The 14,657-nt window shown below is 48.8% G+C and overlaps 2 non-coding genes and 1 pseudogene across 2 annotated transcripts; all 3 read right to left on the reverse strand.

The window, feature by feature from the left end:
* Positions 1–20: 20 nt before the first annotated feature.
* On the reverse strand, positions 21–213 carry LOC119733585. The gene has a single exon (XR_005271924.1). It is a non-coding gene; the product is annotated as a U2 spliceosomal RNA (small nuclear RNA).
* A 6,835-nt stretch (positions 214–7,048) lies between these two features.
* LOC119733553 lies at positions 7,049–7,225 on the reverse strand (annotated as a pseudogene).
* Positions 7,226–12,594: 5,369 nt separating this feature from the next.
* On the reverse strand, positions 12,595–12,787 carry LOC119733481. Its single transcript, XR_005271851.1, has one exon. It is a non-coding gene; the product is annotated as a U2 spliceosomal RNA (small nuclear RNA).
* Between the last annotated feature and the right edge of the window lie 1,870 nt (positions 12,788–14,657).

A 14,657-nucleotide genomic window follows, 5' to 3' on the forward strand; every position in this document is an offset into this window, starting at 1 on the left:
TATTAATTGATGTTCCCCGAAGGGAGTGGGCCGAATCCCGGATGTACTGCTATACCGGGCCAACCCGTGGCCGGGACGAGGCAAGCCTCTATTCCACGGCCCAAATCCAAAAATCAGTTTAATATACTGGCTGTTCAATGAACAGCGTTTCAGATATTAAGCTGAAAAGAACAGATACTAATTTTTTGGTTTCGGGATCCTCCTAAAGAAGATCCCAGGATAGGGTAGTCACACTACACCTTAGTAAGTGAGGCTACGAGCCTCCCTACCCTTTTACCTACTATCAAGAACAAACAGACACTTGACAAAGACAAGACATGCAGTCTGTGTAGCCACGCTACCCACGCATTACCATGGTAGGGTACGACCCTAACTGACTGGCAGGAAAATATACAAACAGAAAACTATACCATGAAACTTCCGGACTCAACAACGCTCATGCGAGCAAACATACAATAAAAAGGACCTAAAGGGTCCTAACCAACAGAGCGAAAACGCTCACAGGTCCGACCTAAGGAACCGAAACGGTCCTTAAACAACAAAAGCCAGCAAAAAGCCAAGCTTAGTAAAAAAAGGCCTAAGGGGCCCCAAAACCAGGAGCAAAGAAACTCCCACAAAAAGGGGACCTAAAGGGTCCCAAAAAACAAGGAGCAAAAGGCTCCCACAAAAAAGGACCTAAGGGGCCCGAGATAAACAAGGAGCGAAAGTCTCAAGGCTGTAATAGTGCAAAAAAACAAAATCACAACCTAAAGACAAGTTGGTCGTCTCTGATGAAACATACCGCTCCCCGCACGCACCAGATGGTGCGGAACTTGGCCCGGTCCAGCCGGACAAAGTCTAAACGAATGCGGTTCTTGACCGCAGCCTTGACACGGTGAAGCACGTGGTCGGCATCCGGCCGTGAGCCATCATACAATGTCTCACAGCGCGAACACCAAACCAACCACTTCACCGTGCTAATCAAATACCAGACCAGAAGAGAGTCTGGCCTGGTCTCCAGCCCTGACCCATACAAAACGCAGGAGCGGGTCAGGGAAAAATAGCGGGCTAGGGCTTTACCACCAATGTGTTCGACCCATGCCCACAAAATGTAAACAAAAGGGCAGTCCCAGAAAACGTGGCCCAGTGACTCGGGAGCGGCACAGCCAACCCGAGGACACTGGCCGTCACCAATGCCCCAATGGCCTAAACGTTGGGAAGTTTTCAAGGCCCCCCATATCACCCTCCAATTCAAGTCGCGCAAGCGGTTACTCAAATTGGAGGAGTGACACAATTTAAAAAGATGAAGAAAATCATCGCACCTAACCGCCGGACACTGGACCGGCTGCTGACCTGACAACAGGTCATACAGTTGTCGGACCGTAATTGGCCCCCAGTCAATATCCGGCGAAATCGTAGATACAAGCAGGACCAGCCTGCAAAAATGGCGATAAGACCCAGTGGGTTGGAAGGCGTGTGGGGTATCATTCCTCCAGATGTTACGGGGGAGAACCCCAAGGAGTGACGAGGCCGCCCAGTACAGAGAAAAAAATCTCCAAGGAGGACCATCGTCACTCAACAAAACCTTAAACCCACTGACAAAGAAAGCGTCACATTTGTGACGAATATTGGTGACCCCAAGGCCACCATTAGCTAAAGTCTGGACAAGGACTGACCTTTTTACAAGTTCAGTCTTGCCAGACCAAATAAACGAAAAAATGGCCCGGTTGATAACCTTCTCTACCGAAACCGGCAGAGGGTACACCGGGGCCAAGAAAAACAAAGGAGTTAAAATCAAGGTGTTGACCAGCAACACCTTGCCTAAAAGAGAGAGCATCCTCCCTTTCCACATGTCCAAAGTGGACTGCAAATTGGGGATCCGCTCTCTCCAATTCATAGGGCCCATGTCCCCACCGCCAACCCAGACACCGTTGATTTTAATCGGGTCTCTGGTCCACTGGATAGGGACCTCGTCGGGAAGGCAGTCGGGCCATGAGCCAAAAACCAAGCCTTTCGACTTGGCAAAGTTAAGGCGAGACCCGCTCGCACGAGAAAATGCATCAATGATGCCAAACAACCGCCTCACCGATCTGAAATCCCGAACTATGCAGGTTGTATCGTCTGCGTACTGCAGAACCCTGCATTCGAGGCCACTGGCCCCAGGGATTGTCAGGCCGGCAAGACGGCTATCTTTAATAACGGTCTGAGCAAAAGGCTCGATAAAAAGCACGTATAAAAGAGGGGAGAGGGGGCAACCCTGCCTCACTCCCCTCGTGACTAAAAAGGGTTCTGAAAGAGAACCATTAGTTAAAACGGCACTGGATATGTTTGTGTACAACAGCTCTATCCAGTGCCGAAAATTAGGTCCAAAACCAAAACGGTCAAGGACCTTAAAAAGAAAATCCCAATTGACCCTGTCAAAGGCCTTTTGCTGGTCTAGGGAAATAACAAGGCAGTCAAGGTTCTTCCCATCCACGAATGCTACCAGATCCCGAAGGAGTCTGATATTATCATGGATGGACCTCCCCTTGACGCCACAAGTTTGAAACTGACCGACAATGTCGGGCAACACCCGACCAAGGCGGAGGCACAAGGCCTTCGACAGGATCTTGTAGTCAACATTGAGAAGGGATATGGGACGCTTGTTCCTAGGATCAAGCGGATCCCCACCCTTCTCTAAAAGGGTGATGATTCCCAATCGCTGGGAATCACCTAGACTATTTAAAGAAAAGGCACAACGGAAGACCCCGAGAAGGTCGGGACCGACCAAATCCCAGAACTTCACGTAGAATTCCTTGGGCAGGCCGTCCCCACCAGGAGTCTTACCGTTGGCCATACTACGTAGAGCCACATCGAGCTCAGGCAGCCCAAGTGGGCTGTCCAAGTCAATGCGGCTAGCTTCGTCCAAAACATTGGACAGAGAGTCTAGAAACGGAGACTGCGATTCAACCTCCACAGGCTCGGCCGAAAACAAATCGAGATAAAAATCTCTATAAACTGTCGAGATTTCTTCCGGAGAGGAAACAATGTCCCCTCCAGGACTATAAACGGATGAAATAGTTTTCTTCCGAGCCTGAGAGGTCTCGAGCTGGTAAAAATACCTGGACGGCTTCTCCCCTTCCTCGAGGTCACGAACCCGCGCGCGGATCCGAGCCCCCTCCGCTTCAAAGTCGTCCAGTCTAGCAAGCTCGTTTCTAATTTCCTCGTGCCGAGCAAGAACCTCAGGGTTACATTGCCCGGAATTGAGAGTGGAAACGACTGAGCGCAGGGCAGCCACAAGTGACTCCCTGCGCCGTCGTCTATTTCTTGCCAACCGGCAAGAAAAGGAAATAATAAATCGCTTAATGCGGGACTTGACGTCCTCCCACCAGAGGAGTTCGTTTCCGTACCCCTCCTTGAGAGTCCGCCAGCCCGCATAAGCCTTTCTGAAATCCGTTTGAAAGCCAGCGTCGGCCAGGACGGAAACATTACATTTCCAAAAACCCCGACCGGCGCCGGCAATCTCCGGGAAATTAAATTTCAAATCAACACAGTCATGGTCACTGAAATAGCATGGCGAATGCCCGCAAGACACGGCACCCACCGAACTGGATGCGTAAATACGATCCAGCCGGCTAGCGATCGTGTTTGCCGCATTTCGCCATGTAAAAGAATGCGTGGACGGGTTGAAAGACCGCCAGCAGTCCTTCAAAGAAAAGTCGGAAATGAGGTGACCGAGCTCCGCGGCGCCGATCCCACAAGATGTGGAATCTGAACCACGGCGGTCAAGCTCTAAATCAAGGACACAGTTGAAGTCTCCTGCTAAAATAACAGGACAACTACCCGTCAAGAAAAAAGACAACTCCGCGAAGAAGAGACGACGCGACCTGGGGTCAGTCGGGGCATAAACTGTGCACAATCGCACACCCTTTCCTCCCCCTGGACCGCGCAAAATTCCAGAAACGATCCTTCCATCAGAATCGATGGAAAGATCAGAAAATTCAAAAGGACTTTTGGCAGGCAGAAGGATGACGGTCCCGCAGGAAGAAGATGTGCCAAAACTGGCAAAAATCTTCCCCCTCCACTCCGCCTGCCAAGAAACTAAATCGTCATTGCCAGAAATATGACACTCCTGAAGACAGGAAATATCATACTCCCGGCAAAGACTAAAAACGCGTCTCCTCTTCACGGGGTCACGCATTCCATTGACGTTCAATGAAAGCAAATTGACCATGGTGTGCTGAAGTGAACATATTACTCGGGTGGATCACCTTTCGGTTTACCACCCGAGTCTAGAGTGGCAGCGGGGGGAGAACTACTGTCCCCCACCCGCTTGTCCGTATCCGGGCCCTGGGGCTCGGACCGGCTAGTTTGTGTGTCCCCCAAAGGTGTTGTGCGGGGGACAGCACTAGTTTTGGATGACTTTGTAGGCTCATCCACTTTCATCTCAGACTCAGATGAGTCTGAGAGACATTTCCCCGAGATTTTTTTGGGGACTGCACCCGAAGAGGGAGAATCGGAGCCAGAAGAGGGATGACGAGCCCTCTTCTTCATCTTCCTCTTCCCTCTAACGGGTAAAAAACCAACCGCCCTATCTATTGCAGCCGCCTGGCAGTCAATGGCGTCGCAAGACACCACGGGCTTGGCGTTAATACCCGTGCAGTCTGCGCAGCCGGCCACATGAAAGGGCATAGCCCTCGAAATCCCACGGTCGCAATGGAAACATTCCCACGCGACCGGAGACTTCAGAGGGCCTATCTGCCTCGAGCATTGAATACACGATGCTCGAGGCAATTCAAAATTCGACGACTCGGAACTCTCCGAGTCTGACAAATCAGACCCGGGAGTTACAGCTGGGTTGGACTTCTCCGCCGCCGCCACGTCCAAAACGGGCGTGGACTCGGGGGAAGACGGAGAAGACTCCAACCCACTAGATTTGGCAGGAGAGGATTCCGCTCCAACAGATGGTACCGGAGCAGACTTCCCCTGCACTACTACATCAGCCCACCGTTTGGTGGGCTGAACTTTCCTGGCGAAGGATTTGGGACACAGCTTAAAGCCATGCCCCTCCTCCTCGCACAAAGTACAAACCACCCTGTTGGGGCATTCCCCAGAAGGGTGGCCTACAAGCAAACATTTGTAGCACCTTACGGTACTACATTTGTTTGCCGAGTGTGTCGGGTCCCCGCACCGGGCGCACGTCCGGGTTTGGCCGGAGTGGCCGACCCAGGCGTTGCGGTTCCCAATGCGGAGAACCGACGGTATAGATTTGACACCCGACATTAAGTACTGTCGGGTGCCAGTGAATACGGCAGGTTCCTCAGGGTAGGTTTGGAATCTTCCCTTGTCGACCCTGCCGTACCTAGACAAGATGGACCGGACGACATTGTCGTCCACGTCCATCTCAACGTACTTCACAGTGACCAGCTTCAGGCCGAATGATGAAACACGGCAACCTGGAAGCCGGTCTAAAACTGGCTCAAACTTTCGAGCTAGTGCGACCGATTTGAACGTCATGTCAAATCGGCCGCCAGGTAGTGGTTGCAAGGCCTCAAGGTGATTGGCCGGGATAATCCCGACCCCCTTGAGGGCCTTGAACACATCACTTGACGTCTCCTTGCCCCCAAAACTAAGTTCGAGGGCTCGGAGACGCCTGGCTTCGCTACCGTTTGACGGCATGCTAAGCCAAGAAAGAAAAAGGAAAGGAAAAATCCGACTTGGATTTCTTTCACAAAAATAAAAATACCGTTACAAGCTTGTAACGGTTGGGGCACTCAGACGAGAGATGCCCCAACTTTAAACATTTGTAGCATTTAACTGCGTAGCCGATGCTACGTGCGCCTGGTCCCCGCAACGGGCGCAAGTCCGGGCCTGGCCAGTGTAGCCAACCCAGGCATTGCGGTTCCCGATGCGGAGAACCGAGGGAATGTTTTGGACACCCGACATAAGGTATTGTCGGGTGCCCGTAAATACGGAGGGCTCTTCGGGGTAGGTCTGAAACCTACCCTTATGAACCCTCCCGTATCTAGAGAGGATGGATCGGACGATGTTATCGTCCAGATCCACCTCGACAAACTTAACAGAAACCAGCTTGAGGGTGCCGTGTGAAAGCACATGGCACCCTTCAAGCCGGTCTAAATGCGGTAAAAACCGCTTGGCTTGGGCGGCAGACTTGAACGTTACGTCAAATCTGCCACCCTGCAACGGCTGTAAGGCCTCAAGATGGGCCGCGGGGGAAATCCCCACGCCTTTGAGCGCCTTAAACGCGTCACTAGGCGCCCCCTTGCCGTCAAATTTGACTTCAACGGCGCGGAGGCGCCGAGCTTCGTATGTCTTGGAAGACATATTGAAGCAATCCCCAAAATAAAATGTCCAACTAGGACCAAGAAAGAAAAAACAAAAGAATGGACACCGAAACTAGCTTGTGTCGATGTCCAAACTAAGGGATGGTAGCAAACTGCCTACCAGTCCCACAGAAATATATAATACAGATACCGATACAAACTTGTATCGGTAATAAATTATTTATTATATACAAAGAGAGTGAGTCACAACTGCTGACTCACTCAACAAGAAGATAAATCACAGGTAGCAACTGCCTACCTGTGATTAAGAAAGAAAAATGAACGCGGAGGCCAGGCCCCGCAGACCCGAAATTCCCCACCGGTGTAGTGCAGAGAACCCCGAGCCTACAGGCCCGCAATACCCGCGCTACGGCTCGCTCCCCGCTGCCGACCCACCACCTAGTGTAACGGCGGTAGCCGGCTGCGTAACGGGTCACAAGCCGCAGCACAAGCACACGGGTCCCAACCCCGCAAACACTAAAGAAAGGAGAAAATTCCCCCAACAAAGGACTTCACGGGGCTATGCACACGCACAGCCCCACCCAAATGAATAGGGCCGTGCACGCTGCCACGGCCTAAACAAAGAAACGCGTAGAAACGAATGGGCCGTGCACGCTGCCACGGCCCAAACAAAAGACGTGTACAAATGAATAGGCTGGCGTGTACAGCACTGCGTACACAGCCAGCAACGAAAAACCAACACCAAAAACACCCAAAATATCACAAAAAATGCAACGAAAATCTCTAAAAACTAGACCTACTTGGTCTATAAACGAAGACAAAAAGGAAGATACAAAAATTATCTTCTCACGCGATCGAAAAACTTGAATATAGTCGCAGACAACCCGGAGCTCCGGGGAGGCGTGGCTGTCTGAAAAGAACAGATACTACACATGATCTTAGCCAAAAGGCCGAGAAGCGATAACGATTAATATTAAAACAATAGCGCGGAAAGGGATTATTCGTCTTGAAATACTGTTTGCTATTGTTCTTCTTATTATTTATTTTTGCCTTTTTTTGTTTCCTGGTGTGAAAACAAAAAAAAGACTCCTGCGCGTCCACCGCAACTCAACGAAACCCGGGGAGAGAGAGATGAGCAAGAAATCTCCGGCTTTCTCAGATTAACAGAGACATATACATTCTTAAAAATATTTCTATCATGCATTTTCATACACCTCGATCATATTTCACCAAAAATCTTGTTGAAAAAATTAATCCAGACAAAAAATGGGATCAATGCATCAGTGAGCGAGAGCGTCGGCACTAAATGCCGTACGTACGATGTACCGGGACAAGCATATCAATAGATGGCGCCCTTCAACACTCCCGGTCATCGCGCCTCGGCGTTTCCCATCTGGGTATTTCTCAGGCCCTGCCAATGGGTCCCACATTAGGGGCGGGGAAATACTTCAGTTTGTCAGTAAGCTCCGTGGCCGAGTGGTTAGAGAGCACATGTAGAAAGTAATAGACCGTGGGTTCGAGTCCCAGCCTGCCGCTTTCCTTTAATTGCTTGGTTATTGTTTTTTGTTTTGTTATTTTTTCACTTACTTATTTCCCCTTTTTGTAATAATTACTATTTTATTTCATTGATTTATTGTTTATTTCGTCATGAAGTTATAAGAAGAAAATTCGAAAGAAAAGAAAACATTCGTCATACCGTTTTCATTTGCGCTTATAATACTTATGTATCAATATCAATGCGGTCCCGCGGGGAGTTAATTGAAGAGAGAAAGAAAGAAAAGAAACAAACGGGAAACAAATGTCAACGCACCATTATTTGTCCATTTTTGTAACCTTTGGTGAATAAGTCATTCACATTCTACATGAGGCAACATTTAAGACAATACATATACATACATGTATGGCTAATGTACTCAGCCGGCCGGCCGGTCACATACGCAGTGCGTAAAATTTTGCATAATGCTTAAGTTAAAGGACACAGTGGGAATTCTATCTGGAACAGTGTTCTATTGTTTATAAAAAAAATTAGAGAAATTGATTTCGGCTATGAGTGAAGGTAGAGGTGGAGTTAGACAGGCAGCGACAAATCTCTTTTTTGAAGGTTGTGGTGGCTCTGAAAAGAGCCTTTTGGGTTTGTGGATGCAAAGTAAGTTCTTTTCTTTACTTTGACACTTTGGCGGTCTTCTTGGGCAGAAGAACTTGCTGGATGTTGGGAAGGACACCACCCTGCGCGATGGTAACTCCGCTCATCAACTTGTTCAACTCCTCGTCGTTGCGTATAGCAAGCTGCAGATGGCGGGGATTAATTCTCGTCTTCTTGTTGTCTCGTGCAGCGTTTCCGGCCAGTTCCAAGATCTCCGCGGTAAGGTACTCCATCACTGCCGCAAGGTAGACCGGTGCACCGGCACCGACACGCTGGGCGTAGTTGCCCTTACGCAGAAATCTGTGAACACGACCCACGGGGAACTGGAGTCCCGCCCTGGAGGACCTGCTCTTGGCCTTGCTTCTTGCTTTGCCGCTCTTTCCTCGCCCAGTCATCTTGACAGTATAGTGACAGAAGATGAATGTACTCTGCAGTAAAGGTGGTGTGTGAATGAACCCACTTGGAAAACACGACACTAGTTATAGCGTTCTGGTGGATTGGCTGAAGCGTGCCAAGTAGCCAATCACGCGACACGGGCGTGCCCGTCGCACGGTTGGGTGCACCGCATCCATTTTGGACGCGGGGGACGAGGGAACAAAAAATTACAACTGTGTCATCGTCGTTCAAAGTAATGGAATCACTAGATAAAACACAGAAACATGCAGCATTCTTACCTCCATTTTAAGACGTTTTATTGTTATTCCGCCGAAGAAGTCCCATGATCTTTCGACCAGCCTCCGCACAATGGCAGTGATTCGTTGCTCTCACGCGGCGGTTAAAACTGGCCTCGGTTTCTTGCTAGATATTTGTAACATCCCACAGACGAAATCCTAATTTATTTTTTAATAGTAACCCACTCAACAAAATGCAAGCACTCGTCCGGAGATTGAAAGAAATGACCAATTGACAAAGGCTGTGGCATAAATTAAATTATGTGTTTACGACGACGACAAGACTCAGGGATTAACTTTAATCGCATTACCTCCCCTCGCCTCACGAAGGGTAAAAGAATATTAAAAAAAAGAGAGAGAGAGAGTGAAAGGGACACAACAGAATAAAAAAAAGGTTAGTTGTAAAACCTAAGAAATGGGCTGATCGGGCGAACTGAGCTGACTGGCAAATCTCTTTTTGGAAACTGTGTTGGCTCTGAAAAGAGCCGTTTGGTTTTGAAGCCTTCAAAATTTCTATTTTGAAGTCGTGTACTTGGTGACGGCCTTGGTGCCTTCGCTGACTGCATGCTTAGCAAGCTCCCCGGGAAGAAGTAGGCGTACTGCTGTCTGCACTTCACGGCTTGTGATGGTGGACTTCTTGTTGTAGAGAGCGAGGCGAGAAGATTCGCTGGCGATGCGCTCAAACACGTCGTTGACAAAGCTGTTCATGATGCTCATTGCCTTGCTCGAGATTCCGGTGTCGGGGTGCACCTGTTTCATCACTTTGTAGATGTAGATGCCGTAGCTCTCCTTGCGACGCCGGTGCCTCTTTTTGTTGGCGCTAACCGGACCCTTAGTATTTCCGGCCTTCTTCTGACCTTTTCCGCTAACTTTGGGAGCCATATTGGAGGACTTGGAATGTATCGGATCGTGAGATCGAATGAAAGACCAGCACGTCTTGGCCGGCTTTTATTGTGCACAGCTTGGATTCTGACCACCCATGCATCGTCCACTTTCCCGCCAGTGACCGCTTACCCATGCGTGAAGAAAGCGGTATGCGTGCATAGTTATACAATGCACGCACGGCACGACCCCCCCCCCCCTCCCCGGCAAGGGTATTTTTAGCCTTTTTCTCAGACTGACACGTGTATAAGTGTCCTTCTTAAATATTATTGTCTACTGAATTTCTGGGAAATAATAAAGTCATCTCCAGCGGAGGGCGAATTAATATGTCGTAGTGCACCAATACTTCTTTAAATGTTGTTTCCCCCTTATGCACCATCCATTTATAATGAATCATACAATGTAACGCAAAACCGACGAAAATAAGAGAACGAGTACCTGTAATTGTCAAAACAGATAGGAAATATATATCATTATTACCATGCCCATAACAATTCAATTTTGCCTGGAACACGTTTCGGATGAGGCATACGTATAGAACCCAAAAAGTGGAATGTATTTGGACAGAATATCAACAATAATAATTCGGAAAAAAAATCAACGGCCCTTTATTCTTTATTTGAAGGAAAACTCAGGGATTGGACTTAATCTCTCTTTGAAGAAGTAGTGGCTCTGAAAAGAGCCGTTAGTTTTATTTCTTTTTGCGCACACAACGTGCTCAAGCTCGTTCACCCCGAATTCGGCGGGCCAACTGGATGTCCTTGGGCATGATGGTGACCCTCTTGGCGTGAATGGCGCACAGGTTGGTGTCTTCGAAGAGGCCGACGAGGTAAGCTTCGCTCGCTTCTTGCAATGCCATGACGGCAGAACTCTGGAATCGCAGTTCAGTTTTGAAATCCTGTGCAATTTCACGCACAAGTCTCTGGAATGGCAGCTTTCGGATCAGCAGTTCGGTGCTCTTCTGGTAGCGGCGAATCTCACGGAGGGCGACGGTTCCCGGTCGGTACCGATGGGGTTTCTTGACACCGCCAGTCGCCGGTGCGCTCTTGCGGGCCGCCTTGGTGGCCAACTGCTTCCTGGGGGCTTTCCCCCCGGTGCTCTTTCTTGCCGTCTGCTTGGTGCGCGCCATGGTCAAGGGTATGGTTTGATGAACGGTGATCACAACTGAGTGCAGATTGAGCGAACGGACCCCGCCTCTTAAGGCCGGCGCATAGCATCCTAGGTTGGAAGCCTAACAATGGGCTATCTTCCGATTGGGTGCTTCGGGGGCCAAGCGGAGACGCTTCAGTGATCACGATTTCCGTACGTTGAAAAAGTATAGACGTTAAATTTCAATCGAAAATGCTGCTTTTCCGAGCCTAATAGTATTATGAGCCCTCGGCAACAGAATCCATTTGGGATCGTTGTGACTACAATATTTCTCCCACCCCCTACTTGGGATTAATTGAACCCCAATAAACACCCCCTCCCCCACCCCTAAAAGAAAAGTGACAAACATACGGATTTCCCTGGCTGCTGTTTATGTTTGTTTTGTAATAAAGACAATAATCACACACACCCATTCGCGAACAAAATGTCACGGATCCCTCTATACGTTCCCCGCTATATCCTGAGACGAGCACCCAGTAATTATTACTTAATCGACTTTGACAAAAAAATGGAGACCAGACATGTTTTACAGTGGAAATAGGGAGGGGAAAAGCAACTCTAAGAACACACATGACAAGGACAAGTGAAATCGAGTAAAATCAAGATTCAATCTCTTTTTTGAAATAGTGGTGGCTCTGAAAAGAGCCGTTCGGTTTGATTTTTGGATATGGTGTCTAGCCGCCGAAGCCGTACAGCGTGCGTCCCTGTCTCTTCAGCGCATACACCACGTCCATTGCAGTGACAGTCTTCCTCTTGGCGTGCTCGCAGTAGGTGACTGCATCGCGGATAACGTTCTCCAGGAAAACCTTGAGGACTCCGCGGGTTTCTTCGTAGATGAGCCCGGAGATACGCTTGACTCCTCCGCGGCGGGCCAGCCGACGAATGGCTGGTTTAGTGATTCCCTGGATGTTATCTCGGAGAACCTTGCGGTGTCGCTTGGCACCCCCTTTGCCTAGTCCCTTTCCTCCTTTGCCACGGCCAGACATGTTTGTGTCTCCTCAGTCGGTTGTAGATGATTCAATGGCCATCCCAGCCCCGGCGAGGCAACTTATAGGACATGCGCGGACGCGATATGAGCATGCGAAGCCATCAACTGTTACGGCGCCCTCTGGCGACCAATCGTGGCAGGAGCACTCATCCTGGGAAACAAACAAATCAGAAGCAAAACAAGGGGGAAAAGGGATAACAAATAAGAAAAGGAAGAAGATGCCTAGAAACATATTGCAACGAGACTCAAACAATACATTTATAACCAGACACAGAGGGGTCGTGGCCAAGCTTTTTTTTTTTTTTTTTTTTTTTTTACACCTTGAACGGAAATCAATGAAAACGCCAACATCATAATTTAACAAGACTTTACACACTTACTAATATTTACCGTAATTCAATGTGAAAGCCCTGTCACCAAAACGTCAAAAGAAAACGAACCTTTAACGACGGGGCACCGTAGTCAGAACCTGTTTTTGTATTAATTGATGTTCCCCGAAGGGAGTGGGCCGAATCCCGGATGTACTGCTATACCGGGCCAACCCGTGGCCGGGACGAGGCAAGCCTCTATTCCACGGCCCAAATCCAAAAATCAGTTTAATATACTGGCTGTTCAATGAACAGCGTTTCAGATATTAAGCTGAAAAGAACAGATACTAATTTTTTGGTTTCGGGGTCCTCCTAAAGAAGATCCCAGGATAGGGTAGTCACACTACACCTTAGTTAGTGAGGCTACGAGCCTCCCTACCCTTTGCCTAATAATTAAACTGACAAACACTTAACACGGACAAGACAAACAAACTGTGTAGCCACGCTACCCACGCGTTACCATGGTAGGGTACGACCCTAACTGTCTGCCGAAAACCATATTCAAACAAAATGCATACTATACACATCCAGACGAAACTTCCAAACTTCGATAAAAAAGACCTAAAGGGTCTAAAACATGAGAGCGAAGACTCTCACAGGTTCGACACAAGGCTCTAAAGAGATGCCATGATTCTACTAAAAAAGGGCCTAAAGGGCCCCAAAACCGGGAGCTGAAAGCTCCCACACAAAAGGGACCAAAAGGGTCCCAGTAAACCAGGAGCAAAAATTCTCCCACACAGAAGAGACCTAAAGGGTCTAAACAGCAAACACCAAGGGTTTCAAAAACCTAAAGGCGAAGAATTAGCTGACCTCCGACGACTGTGCAGAGAATTCCCCGCACGCACCACGTAGCACGGAAGCCGTCTTCGGTCAGCCTAGCAAAATCAGCACGAATTCTATCCCTGACCGCGCGCTTAATCCGATGGAGAACAATATCTGCGCTGGCAGTAGACTTATCGAACAAGGTCTCGCAACGCGAAGACCAAATAAGCCACTTGACAACGCAGATCAAGTACCAAACCAAAACACAATCTGCACGGTTATTCAAACCATCAGCATACAATACACAAGGTGCGGTCAGGGAGAAATGTTCCCCCAAGATCCTCCCACCCACATGTTCAACCCAACCCCAAGGAATAGAAACAAAGGCACAATCCCAAAAAACATGGTTAATAGTTTCCGGTTGGCCACAACCGGCGCGGGGGCACTTGCCGGCCCCATAACCCCAATTAAGAACTTTTTGGGCCGTTTTCACGGCCCGCCAAATGATTCTCCAGTTCAGATCCCGGAGACGGTGATCCAAAACGGAGCAGTTAGCAAATTTAAAAACCAAGGCTAAGTCTTGGAGGACTAAGACCGGTTTCCTAACAGGATCTTGGCCGAAAAAAATCAGGTATAATTGGCGGGAGGTACCCGCTTCCCAGGCAAAATTCGGAGCCAGCTTAAAAACAAGCAAGACCAGCTTGCAAAAATACCCATACCAAGAAGTGAGGTTCAAGGCGTGCGGCCTGCTGTTAGACCAAAACCCAACAGGCAGGATACTACGCAACGAAAATGTTACCCAATAAAGGGCAAAAAACCTCCAAGGAGGACCATCAACATCCAACACGCTCCTCAAACCCCGAACAAAAAGACTATCACATTTATGTCTGATATTAACTACGCCCAGCCCACCCTGATCAACAGGTTGAAAAAGGACTGGGCGCGAAACCAACTCGGTCTTATTAGACCAAATGAAACCAAAAATAGCCTTGTTCACCACCTTCTCCACCGAGGCGGGGAGGGGGTAAATAGGCGCTAGATAATACAGAGGCGAAAGAATAACTGAATTAACAACCAAAACTTTACCAAGAAGAGAAAGATTTCTCCCTTTCCATTTAGTAAGACAAGTGAGCAGAGCTGGAATTCGTTCCTTCCAGCTCTTCTCACCCATGTTTCCCTTACCAACAAAAATACCATTAATTTTAATGGGAGTTCTGGTCCACTTAATGTCAACCAGAGAAGACATATCATCAGGCCAGGCCCCGAAAATGAGGCCCTGAGATTTGGCCATATTCAGGCGAGAACCGCTCGCTAACTCATACTGTTTAATGATACCGAACAGTCGCACCAGCGACAAGCGATCCCTGACAATGCAAGTGGTGTCGTCAGCGTACTGAACGACTTTGCACTGCAAACCACTGCTGCCTGGAA

The sequence above is a fragment of the Patiria miniata genome, unplaced genomic scaffold (assembly GCF_015706575.1).
Source record: "Patiria miniata isolate m_02_andy unplaced genomic scaffold, ASM1570657v1 HiC_scaffold_25, whole genome shotgun sequence".
In the NCBI taxonomy this organism is placed as follows: domain Eukaryota; kingdom Metazoa; phylum Echinodermata; class Asteroidea; order Valvatida; family Asterinidae; genus Patiria; species Patiria miniata.